Raw genomic sequence first — 13,700 nt, forward strand, 5'->3', positions numbered from 1 at the left:
CAATGTCTACTGAAATAATACAGGTTGACACCAGGAAACATTAACGCCACTGCATACTTGCTGCTTTCTCATGTTGAAGTCTGTTTAATGCGAAAACAAGGTGATATCTAATTAGCACACAGGTAAGGAATTAAGAAAATCTTTATTTAAGGGTGAAGATGTTTCTCACAAAATCGTTGCCCCAATGCATCATTGAAATTCAAGCTGGAAAGATGATTTTAATATATCACTTGTACATTTTGTATTGCTCTTCTGGTGACAATGTAGTTTGTTTTTGTCAATTACCATTTTAATAATAGGGTAAAGAAAATTAAGTGGATTTTTGAAAGAAAACAATACTGTCAATATACTATTAAAACAAATTAAAATGGTAAAAGTTATTGTACTTTAAGTAAAAATAAAAGAGCCAAAATATCAATCCCAGTTTTGAATTACTTTAATTAACAAAAAAAAATTGCATATAGCAGAGGATAGTTTCAATCTGCCTACCTCTGGGTTATGGGCCCAGCATGCTTCCGTTGCTGTACTCTGCTGCACATGTAAGTGCAAGAGATCCTGAAGCACTCACTCATCATGGGAAAGTACCAATGTGTTTCTTCGTTGGTTGATGGAAGAAACATTTTACAAAAACTCTCCAGATTATTGACTTTTTAAAGTTTTTCTAGGAAACGTTCTAGATGAATGCTTATTAGCCTTTGTCAGTATGTACTTTTTGCAAAGTGTCTCTGTGGCGCAATCGGTTAGTGTGTTCGGCTATTAACCAAAAGGTTGGTGGTTCAATCCCACCCAGGGACGTAATTGACCTTGTGATCAGATTTTGGTGATATTTAAGTCGACAAGTCAAAATTTCAAACCCCCTGTTATGGTGTGGGTACCTGGCCTTCCCTGATGTAATCAGAGTTAGATTTGATTCAGTGATTTTATAAAAACAGCTAGGAAGCACAATTTAGCAGTGGGTTGCAGAGAAAAAAATATGCTGGCAGAAAAATCCAATTGAGTGATTAAACAGCTCTTCATTTTCTGGCTTTATTTTTATGCTAACAAATTTGTTCTCTGAAAAGTGTCCACAAAGCCAAGTCTCTGATTAACACCTTTGTAAGGATGGTTTTTCACCTATTACTAAATTAAACTTGTTTCATTGGAAAGGCAGCAAGATGCATCCTCATTTCAATGTCTACTGAAATAATACAGGTTGACACCAGGAAACATTAACGCCACTGCATCCTTGCTGCTTTCTCATGTTGAAGTCTGTTTAATGCGAAAACAAGGTGATATCTAATTAGCACACAGGTAAGGAATTAAGAAAATCTTTATTTAAGGGTGAAGATGTTTCTCACAAAATCGTTGCCCCAATGCATCATTGAAATTCAAGCTGGAAAGATGATTTTAATATATCACTTGTACATTTTGTATTGCTCTTGTATTGTAGTTTGTTTTTGTCAATTACCATTTTAATAATAGGGTAAAGAAAATTAAGTGGATTTTTGAAAGAAAACAATACTGTCAATATACTATTAAAACAAATTAAAATGGTAAAAGTTATTGTACTTTAAGTAAAAATAAAAGAGCCAAAATATCAATCCCAGTTTTGAATTACTTTAATTAACAAAAAAAAATTGCATATAGCAGAGGATAGTTTCAATCTGCCTACCTCTGGGTTATGGGCCCAGCATGCTTCCGTTGCTGTACTCTGCTGCACATGTAAGTGCAAGAGATCCTGAAGCACTCACTCATCATGGGAAAGTACCAATGTGTTTCTTCGTTGGTTGATGGTAGAAACATTTTACAAAAACTCTCCAGATTATTGACTTTTTAAAGTTTTTCTAGGAAACGTTCTAGATGAATGCTTATTAGCCTTTGTCAGTATGTACTTTTTGCAAAGTGTCTCTGTGGCGCAATTGGTTAGTGTGTACGGCTATTAACCAAAAGGTTGGTGGTTAAATCCTACCCAGGGACGTAATTGACCTTGTGATCAGATTTTGGTGATATTTAAGTAGACAAGTCAAAATTTCAAGCCCCCAAAACTGGGATTGATATTTTGGCTCTTTTATTTTTACTTAAAGTACAATAACTTTTACCATTTTAATTTGTTTTAATAGTATATTGACAGTATTGTTTTCTTTCAAAAATCCACTTAATTTTCTTTACCCTATTATTAAAATGGTAATTGACAAAAACAAACTACATTGTCACCAGAAGAGCAATACAAAATGTACAAGTGATATATTAAAATCATCTTTCCAGCTTGAATTTCAATGATGCATTGGGGCAACGATTTTGTGAGAAACATCTTCACCCTTAAATAAAGATTTTCTTAATTCCTTACCTGTGTGCTAATTAGATATCACCTTGTTTTCGCATTAAACAGACTTCAACATGAGAAAGCAGCAAGGATGCAGTGGCGTTAATGTTTCCTGGTGTCAACCTGTATTATTTCAGTAGACATTGAAATGAGGATGCATCTTGCTGCCTTTCCAATGAAACAAGTTTAATTTAGTAATAGGTGAAAAACCATCCTTACAAAGGTGTTAATCAGAGACTTGGCTTTGTGGACACTTTTCAGAGAACAAATTTGTTAGCATAAAAATAAAGCCAGAAAATGAAGACCTGTTTAATCACTCAATTGGATTTTTCTGCCAGCATATTTTTTTTCTCTGCAACCCACTGCTAAATTGTGCTTCCTAGCTGTTTTTATAAAATCACTGAATCAAATCTAACTCTGATTACATCAGGGAAGGCCAGGTACCCACACCATAACAGGGGGTTTGAAATTTTGACTTGTCGACTTAAATATCACCAAAATCTGATCACAAGGTCAATTACGTCCCTGGGTGGGATTGAACCACCAACCTTTTGGTTAATAGCCGAACACACTAACCGATTGCGCCACAGAGACACTTTGCAAAAAGTACATACTGACAAAGGCTAATAAGCATTCATCTAGAACGTTTCCTAGAAAAACTTAAAAAAGTCAATAATCTGGAGAGTTTTTGTAAAATGTTTCTTCCATCAACCAACGAAGAAACACATTGGTACTTTCCCATGATGAGTGAGTGCTTCAGGATCTCTTGCACTTACATGTGCAGCAGAGTACTGCAATGGAAGCATGCTGGGCCGATAACCCAGAGGTAGGCAGATAGAAACTATCCTCTGCTATATGCATTTTTTTTTAATTAAAGTAATCCAAAATTGGGATTGATATTTTAGCTCTTTTATTTTTACTTAAAGTACAATAACTTTTACCATTTTAATTTGTTTAATAGTATATTGACAGTATTGTTTTCTTTCAAAAATCCACTTAATTTTCTTTACCCTATTATTAAAATGGTAATTGACAAAAACAAACTACATTGTCACCAGAAGAGCAATACAAAATGTACAAGTGATATATTAAAATCATCTTTCCAGGTTGAATTTCAATGATGCATTGGGGCAACGATTTTGTGAGAAACATCTTCACCCTTAAATAAAGATTTTCTTAATTCCTTACCTGTGTGCTAATTAGATATCACCTTGTTTTCACATTAAACAGACTTCCACATGAGAAAGCAGCAAGGATGCAGTGGCGTCGTTTCCTGGTGTCAACCTGTATTATTTCAGTAGACATTGAAATGAGGATGCATCTTGCTGCCTTTCCAATGAAGCAAGTTTAATTTAGTAATAGGTGAAAAACCATCCTTACAAAGGTGTTAATCAGAGACTTGGCTTTGTGGACACTTTTCAGAGAACAAATTTGTTAGCATAAAAATAAAGCCAGAAAATGAAGATCTGTTTAATCACTCAATTGGATTTTTCTGCCAGCATATTTTTTTTCTCTGCAACCCACTGCTAAATTGTGCTTCCTAGCTGTTTTTATAAAATCACGGAATCAGATCTAACTCTGATTACATCAGGGAAGGCCAGCTACCCACACCATAACAGGGGGTTTGAAATTTTGACTTGTCGACTTAAATATCACCAAAATCTGATCACAAGGTCAATTACGTCCCTGGGTGGGATTGAACCACCAACCTTTTGGTTAATAGCCGAACACACTAACCGATTGCGCCACAGATACACTTTGCAAAAAGTACGTACTGACAAAGGCTAATAAGCATTCATCTAGAACGTTTCCTAGAAAAACTTTAAAAAGTCAATAATCTGGAGAGTTTTTGTAAGATGTTTCTTCCATCAACCAACGAAGAAACACATTGGTACTTTCCCATGATGAGTGAGTGCTTCAGGATCTCTTGCACTTACATGTGCAGCAGAGTACTGCAATGGAAGCATGCTGGGCCCATAACCCAGAGGTAGGTAGATTGAAACTATCCTTTGCTATATGCATTTTTTTTGTTAATTAAAGTAATCCAAAACTGGGATTGATATTTTTGCTCTTTTATTTTTACTTAAAGTACAATAACTTTTACAATTTTAATTTGTTTTAATAGTATATTGACAGTATTGTTTTATTTCAAAAATCCACTTAATTTTCTTTACCCTATTATTAAAATGGTAATTGACAAAAACAAACTACATTGTCACCAGAAGAGCAATACAAAATGTACAAGTGATATATTAAAATCATCTTTCCAGGTTGAATTTCAATGATGCATTGGGGCAACGATTTTGTGAGAAACATCTTCACCCTTAAATAAAGATTTTCTTAATTCCTTACCTGTGTGCTAATTAGATATCACCTTGTTTTCACATTAAACAGACTTCCACATGAGAAAGCAGCAAGGATGCAGTGGCGTTAATGTTTCCTGGTGTCAACCTGTATTATTTCAGTAGACATTGAAATGAGGATGCATCTTGCTGCCTTTCCAATGAAGCAAGTTTAATTTAGTAATAGGTGAAAAACCATCCTTACAAAGGTGTTAATCAGAGACTTGGCTTTGTGGACACTTTTCAGAGAACAAATTTGTTAGCATAAAAATAAAGCCAGAAAATGAAGAGCTGTTTAATCACTCAATTGGATTTTTCTGCCAGCATATTTTTTTTCTCTGCAACCCACTGCTAAATTGTGCTTCCTAGCTGTTTTTATAAAATCACTGAATCAAATCTAACTCTGATTACATCAGGGAAGGCCAGGTACCCACACCATAACAGGGGGTTTGAAATTTTGACTTGTCGACTTAAATATCACCAAAATCTGATCACAAGGTCAATTACGTCCCTTGGTGGGATTGAAACACCAACCTTTTGGTTAATAGCCGAACACACTAACCGATTGCGCCACAGAGACACTTTGCAAAAAGTACATACTGACAAAGGCTAATAAGCATTCATCTAGAACGTTTCCTAGAAAAACTTAAAAAAGTCAATAATCTGGAGAGTTTTTGTAAGATGTTTCTTCCATCAACCAACGAAGAAACACATTGGTACTTTCCCATGATGAGTGAGTGCTTCAGGATCTCTTGCACTTACATGTGCAGCAGAGTACTGCAATGGAAGCATGCTGGGCCGATAACCCAGAGGTAGGCAGATTGAAACTATCCTCTGCTATATGCATTTTTTTTTAATTAAAGTAATCCAAAATTGGGATTGATATTTTAGCTCTTTTATTTTTACTTAAAGTACAATAACTTTTACCATTTTAATTTGTTTAATAGTATATTGACAGTATTGTTTTCTCTCAAAAATCCACTTAATTTTCTTTACCCTATTATTAAAATGGTAATTGACAAAAACAAACTACATTGTCACCAGAAGAGCAATACAAAATGTACAAGTGATATATTAAAATCATCTTTCCAGCTTGAATTTCTATGATGCATTGGGGCAACGATTTTGTGAGAAACATCTTCACCCTTAAATAAAGATTTTCTTAATTCCTTACCTGTGTGCTAATTAGATATCACCTTGTTTTCACATTAAACAGACTTCCACATGAGAAAGCAGCAAGGATGCAGTGGCGTTAATGTTTCCTGGTGTCAACCTGTATTATTTCAGTAGATATTGAAATGACGATGCATCTTGCTGCCTTTCCAATGAAGCAAGTTTAATTTAGTAATAGGTGAAAAACCATCCCTACAAAGGTGTTAATCAGATACTTGGCTTTGTGGACACTTTTCAGAGAACAAATTTGTTAGCTTAAAAATAAAGCCAGAAAATGAAGAGCTGTTTAATCACTCAATTGGATTTTTTTGCCAGCATATTTCTTTTTCTCTGCAACCCACTGCTAAATTGTGCTTCCTAGCTGTTTTTTTTTTATAAAATCACTTAATCAAATCTAACTCTGATTACATCAGAGAAGGCCAGGTACCCTACACCATAAGAGGGGGGTTGAAATTTTGACTTGTCTACTTAAAGATCACCAAAATCTGATAACAAGGTAAATTACGTCCCTGGGTGGGATTGAACCACCAACCTTTTGGTTAATAACCAAACACGCTAACTGATTGCGCCACAGAGACACTTTGCAAACGTATGTTCTGACAAAAGCTAATAAGCATTCATCTAGAACGTTTCCTAGAAAAACTTTAAAAGTCAATAATCTGGAGAGTTTTTGTAAGATGTTTCTTCCATCAATCAACGAAGAAACACATTGGTACTTTCCCATGATGAGTGAGTGCTTCAGGATTTCTTGCACTTACATGTGCAGCAGAGTACTGCAATGAAAGCATTCTGGGCCCATAACCCAGAGGTAGGCAGATTGAAACTATTCTCTGCTATATGCATACTATATTATTGCATACTATGCAATAATGTTTCAATTTGCATTACCCAGCAGAATTAGCTTTGCATATATAGATATAGTGCAGCAGAATATATTGGTGGTTGTAGTCAATTGTAATTACCTGTAGGTGACAAGAAGAGAAGAAACGTAAATTCACAATCGACATCAGCTGAAGATAAATTGATACTGATTGAACGCTGCTGTTATGTGTCAATTTTATCACGCTTTGATAAAAATGCACGCTTAGATCAATAAATGCACAGCCAAATGGCTTTGCACAGCCTACACCATTGGACTTAAGTAGAAGACTATTACAAGTGAAACCAATAATTGAAATCTGTAACCACACCCCACCCCCTCAAATGCCAGGCAATAAATTACCTTAAAAACAACAACCAGGCATTCCACAAAGATTAAACTGGGTCTATATCATTCAAAACTTTAAAAAAGTACTTCAAAATCACATACTATGCAATAATGTTTCAATTTGCATTACCCAGCAGAATTAGCATTGCATATATAGATATAGTGCAGCAGAATATAATGGTGGTTGTAGTCAATTGTAATTACTCAGCAGAATTAGCTTTGCATATATAGATATAGTGCAGCAGAATATATTGGTGGTTGTAGTCAATTGTAATTACCCAGCAGAATTAGCTTGCATATATAGATATAGTGCAGCAGAATATATTGGTGGTTGTATTCAATTGTAATTACCCAGCAGAATTAGCTTTGCATATATATAGTGCAGCAGAATATATTGGTGGTTGTAGTCAATTGTAATTACCCAGCAGCAGCTCTACTGCACTCAACATCACCAGTGCTCACAATATATATAATGCTATATACTATGCCATAGTGGTGCTTACTATATAACACCTCCTACTGCGTTCCCCCTGGCAATGAGCATGACACCCAGAGAGTGAAACCCCTGGCAATGAGCATGACACCCAGCACGTGAAACTCTTGGCATTGAGCAGTTTTTGTAAAAGTAATTAGAAGCTTTACTGTAGGGCATAGTGTATCACAGATATTGTGGTGAGTGACATAATATGTTCCAAAGGGCATTAATGTGTGGGGCTTAACATGGTGGAAATGACTGTACTTTTTTCCCTGTGGTGGCCGAGGTCTGTTGGTGCAGGGTCAAGAACTGGGGTGTAAGGTAGTCTTTGCCTGAAAGGCTACGCCCATTTTATGGAGACCATACCCATTTTTGCGAGGTCACGCCCCCCCATCCCGTCCGGAGCGCTCATGCAAATATAGTTTTTTTTATATATATATATGGGGGAGGGGCACAATTTTTAATGCCAATGGTGGCGGGGGGCACGCATTTTTAAATCTCGCATTTGAAGCCAAATTGTTTAGAAACACCCCTGCAAGAAAATATCTGCAAATCCAATGTTACCATAAGTGTGGCATATACCTGCGCTTGCTCGCGGGGTGAGAACATCTCCCTAATTTAATTCAGCGATATGAATAGAGGTTGTGCAGCAGCCACAGAAAGGGTTAATCTCTGCAGCTTGTCACTAAATTACATTGTTGCAATTTTAGCTGGGAGCTGCAATAATTACTCTAATACATAACACAACCAACACTTCTATATTCACACAATATACTGCATGGTGAATATAGAAGTGGTGCTTGCTAAACAGCACCTCCTACTGCATTCCACATCACCGCTGGTCACACTCATATCAGGCCCATAATGCTGTATACTATGCCATAGTGGTGCTTACTATATAACACCAGGTGCTGTGCAGTGGTCAAAACACACTAACTGGTCCCATGCTGTTGTTGAACTAAAGGCCTATACACACGATGAGATTCGGTCTATGCTAATAGGTTTAAAAAGGTTACATAAAAGCTACTTTGGGGTATATGCAATTCACGGCGAATCGCGGCAAATTATGGCCGTTTTTAAATTCGACACAATTCGACATGTGAATTCCGGCAGGTGGCTGCCGGAATTCACCATATTCAATGAAAAACGGATTCGACTGTCCCGCGGGCGAAAAACGGACAATTTGACGTATTTTGCCGCGAATTAAAAAAACGGGAAAAAACGGGAAAAACACGGAAAAAAAAATGGCGTGGGGTCCCCCCTCCAAAGCATAACCAGCCTCGGGCTCTTCGAGCTGGTCCTGGTTCCAAAAATGCGGGGGGAAAATTGGGCAGGGATCCCCCGTATTTTTAAAACCAGCACCGGGCTCTGCGCCTGGTGCTGGTGCAAAAAATACGGGGGACAAAAAGAGTAGGGGTCCCCCGTATTTTTTACACCAGCATCGGGCTCCACTAGCTGGACAGATAATGCCACAGCCGGGGGTCACTTTTATGCAGTGCCCTGCGGCCGTGGCATTAAATATCCAACTAGTCACCCCTGGCCGGGGTACCCTGGGGGAGTGGGGACCCCTTCAATCAAGGGGTCCCCAGCCACCCAAGGGCCAGGGGTGAAGCCCGAGGCTGTCCCCCCCATCCAATGGCTGCGGATGGGAGGCTGATAGCCTAGAGTAAAATGACAAGAATATTGTTTTTTCCAGAAGAACTACAAGTCCCAGCAAGCCTCCCCCGCATACTGGTACTTGGAGAACCACAAGTACCAGCATGCGGGAGAAAAACGGGCCCGCTGGTACCTGTAGTTCTACTGGGGAAAAAATACCCAAATAAAAACAGGACACAGACACCGTGACAGTAAAACTTTATTACACACTGCCGACACATTCATACTTACCTATGTTGACACGCCGACTGCCACGGTCTCCGACGATCCGAGGGTACCTGTGAAAAAAATTATACTCACCTTCCAGCGTCCAGAGGTACATCCACGTCCAGAGATACATCCACGTACTTGGCAAAAAAAGAAAACGGACACACGGACCACCGGACTGAAAGGGGTCCCATGCTGACACATGAGACCCCTTACCCCGAATGCCGGGACACCACGTGACTCCTGTCACTGAAGTCCCTTCAGCCAATCAGGAAGCGCTACTTCCGTGGCGCTCACCTGATTGGCTGTGCGCTGTCTGTGCTGTGACAGCGCATCGCACAGCTCCGTCCATTATATTCAATGGTGGGAACTTAGCGGCTAGCGGTGAGGTCACCCGCCGGTCAGCGGCTGACCGCGGGTAACCCCACCGCTGACGGCAAAGTTCCCACCATTGAAACTAATGGACCGAGCTGTGCGATGCGCTGTCACAGCACAGACAGCGCACAGCCAATCAGGTGAGCGCCACGGAAGTAGCGCTTCCTGATTGGCTGAAGGGACTTCAGTGACAGGAGTCACGTGGTGTCCCGGCATTAGGGGTAAGGGGTCTCATGTGTCAGCATGGGACCCCTTTCAGTCCGGTGGTCCGTGTGTCCGTTTTCTTTTTTTGCCAAGTACGTGGATTTATCTCTGGACCCTGGCTGAGGTGAGTATATTGAACTTTTCTTTTCAGGTATCCGTGGATTCTACATGGAGAAGAGGACCGATGTCGGCGTGTGAACATAGGTAAGTATGTGTGTGTCGGCAGTGTGTAATAAAGTTTTACTGTCACGGTGCCTGTGTCCTGTTTTTATTTGGGTATTTTTTTCCCAGTAGTACTACAGGTACCAGCGGGCCCGTTTTTCTCCCGCATGCTGGTACTTGTGGTTCTCCAAGTACCAGCTTGCGGGGGAGGCTTGCTGGGACTTGTAGTACTACTGGAAAAAACAATATTCTTGTCATTTTACTCAAGGCTATCAGCCTCCCATCCGCAGCCCTTGGATGGGGGGGACAGCCTCGGGCTTCACCCCTGGCCCTTGGGTGGCTGGGGGGGGGACCCCTTGATTGAAGGGGTCCCCACTCCCCCAGGGTACCCCGGCCAGGGGTGACTAGTTGGATATTTAATGCCACGGCCGCAGGGCACTGTATAAAAGTGACCCCCGGCTGTGGCATTATCTGTCCAGCTAGTGGAGCCCGATGCTGGTGTAAAAAATACGGGGGACCCCTGCTCGTTTTGTCCCCCGTATTTTTTGCACCAGCACCAGGCGCAGAGCCCGGTGCTGGTTTTAAAAATACGGGGGATCCCTGCCCAATTTTTCCCCGCATTTTTAGAACCAGGACCAGCTCGAAGAGCCCGAGGCTGGTTATGCTTTGGAGGGGGGACCCCACGCCATTTTTTTTTTAAATTTTCCCGTTCCAGCACTAAAAAATAAATAAATAAATAATATTTTAAAAAATATATAAATAATACTTGTGCCTCCAAAAAAAAAAAAAAAAAAAGTACCTAATCCCTTCTAATATAAATAGATATGCTATTCCCACAAAAAAAAAAAACACAAAAAAAACATGTTTAAATTTTTTTTTATTGTTTTCACCCTCCAAAGTGTGACGGATTGAAAATGACGAATTTACTGTCTAAAAGCACTGCTGTCGAATTTCCAAACTTGAATTGAATATGCTTTTGTAGAATTGCAGCACTTGTATCATTGCAGAAAAGTCGAATTTGCAAAAAGTCGAATTTCAAAAAGTCGAATTTTGAAAGTCCGTTTTTTTGACGGAAAGCACTGAATTGCATTGACGATTTTTTTTTTTTTTTGGCGAAAATGACCCGAAATTCGACAATTTCGGGAATTCGACCACAATTGCATATACCCCTTTATGTATTTATTAATTAAAGTTTTTAAGTTGTATTTTACAACCATACAATGATATGATATATAATGTATCGTATAATCATTACATAATGTTGATGGCATTGAATAGTCTCTTCCTTGACTAGTGGCAGCAGCTTCAGCACTAGGTGGAAGTGGATCTTGAGCTTTCCCTATTTTACCCTCCACCGTTTTGTTCTCCATTTTTTAATGTGTGGAATTATATGCCAGTAATATATCTGGAATTAGACGGTGGTAATGTCTGGAATTAGATACCACTAGATAGATACCAGATATCACTGTGACTGGAATGATGACATATGCACAGTGACAGGACACTACCACAGCACCCTACAGCAGCCATATGCGGCACAAGACACTGGAGTATTAGTAATGTACTGTAGTATACTGAGCACCACAAGACAATGAGCAGTGATACGGAGCACTGATGAGATTACTAGAACTGACACTGAGCAGCCAGATGCAGCACTGGACTATTAGTAATGTTCTGTAGTATACTGAGCACCACAATGCAGCACAAGACAATGAGCAGTGATACTGAGCACTGATGAGGATACTAGAACTGACACTGAGCAGCAAGATGCAGCACTGGACTATTAGTAATGTACTCTAGTATACTGAGCACCACAATGCAGCACAAGACAATGAGCAGTGATACTGAGCACTGATGAGGATACTACTGAGAACTGACACTGAGCAGGAGAGACACACTACAATTTCATCTTGCGCCTCTTTTTTTATTTATCTTTGCATCATGTGCTGTTTGGGGCTATTTTTTTAAGTACCATCCTGTCTGACACTGCAGTGCCACTCCTAGATGGGCCAGGTGTTTGTGCTGCCCAATTGGGTCGCTTAGCTTAGTCATCCAGGGACCTTGGTGCAAATTTTAGGACTAAAAATAATATTGGGAGGTGTGAGGTGTTCAGAATAGACTGGAAAGGAGTAGAAATTATGGTTATTGAGCTTAATACTATAGGATCAAAATTACCCCCAAATTCTATGATTTTAGCTGTTTGAGGGTTTAAAAAAAAATCACCCGAATACAAAACCCAAAAGGTGGTTTTGCCAAAACGCGTCCGTATCCAAAACACAACTGCGGATCCGAATCCAAAACCAAAACATGAAACACGAAAAATGCCCGCTGCACATCTCTAGTTAGGGGAGAAGCATGTAGCCTTGTAGACTATGCACAGCTATATCTAGAAAAATATACGATCTAATCTTTAACCAACCAATGCAAGAAAGTATTTAATGTGAAAATACGAAACACTAGACTAATTGGAGGTGCGCCCTAAAGCAAATTACAATGTTAGGATTAGGGGGTTCGGAAAGACCTCTAGTGTATACACTACTATATACATTTTAAGAAAGAAAGGTACAAATTACATATTCACATTGCATCTATGGGCTGGATTCAAATGTCCCTTTCCTCCCTCAATCGTGCCCGTCAGCAGCTATTCTAATGTTGCTGCCAACGGGTGCGACATGTTTATTTCAGCTCGCTACCCCCAGGGGAAACAAGCTGAAATGTGTGCAAAGAGACCCATTTGGGCAACCAAACGGTGTCTTTTCACGATCGCGCCCATTACTTTATTCAGGTTTAGGTGCTTTGTGCACCTAAACCAGAGTGTAATGGGCGCAATAATTGAGGGCATTTGAATTTCCCTTATATGTGTGTGTGTGTGATATACACACAGACACACATACTATGGCCCTCATTCCGAGTTGATCGCTCGGTATTTTTCTTCGCATCGCAGTGAAAATCCGCTTAGTACGCATGCGCAATGTTCGCACTGCGACTGCGCCAAGTAACTTTACTATGAAGAAAGTATTTTTACTCACGGCTTTTTCTTCGCTCCGGCGATCGTAATGTGATTGACAGGAAATGGGTGTTACTGGGCGGAAACACGGCGTTTCAGGGGCGTGTGGCTGAAAACGCTACCGTTTCCGGAAAAAACGCAGGAGTGGCCGGAGAAACGGTGGGAGTGCCTGGCCGAACGCTGGGTGTGTTTGTGACGTCAACCAGGAACGACAAGCACTGAACTGATCGCACAGGCAGAGTAAGTCTGGAGCTACTCTGAAACTGCTAAGTAGTTAGTAATCGCAATATTGCGAATACATCGGTCGCAATTTTAAGAAGCTAAGATTCACTCCCAGTAGGCGGCGGCTTAGCGTGTGTAACTCTGCTAAATTCGCCTTGCGACCGATCAACTCGGAATGAGGGCCTATATTTCTTTATATAATGGACACCTCAGTTTCTATTCATTCATGTCCTGCCCCCTACTCTGTCAGACCCCTTCCCCTCTACTTTTCTGACCCCAAACGCCACTCATTCTTGTTGAGTGCTGGTGGGCCCATTCAGAATTTTGCTATGGGGACCACAAAGGTCTAGTTACGTCACTGGGCAGGG

The 13,700-nt window shown here is 39.9% G+C and overlaps 1 non-coding gene across 1 annotated transcript; it reads right to left on the bottom strand.

The window, feature by feature from the left end:
* Positions 1–6,321: 6,321 nt before the first annotated feature.
* TRNAN-AUU (transfer RNA asparagine (anticodon AUU)) lies at positions 6,322–6,395 on the bottom strand. The gene has a single exon. It is a non-coding gene; the product is annotated as a tRNA-Asn (tRNA).
* Between the last annotated feature and the right edge of the window lie 7,305 nt (positions 6,396–13,700).

This window comes from Pseudophryne corroboree, unplaced genomic scaffold, assembly GCF_028390025.1.
Source record: "Pseudophryne corroboree isolate aPseCor3 unplaced genomic scaffold, aPseCor3.hap2 scaffold_621, whole genome shotgun sequence".
NCBI classification, from domain to species: Eukaryota; Metazoa; Chordata; class Amphibia; order Anura; family Myobatrachidae; genus Pseudophryne; species Pseudophryne corroboree.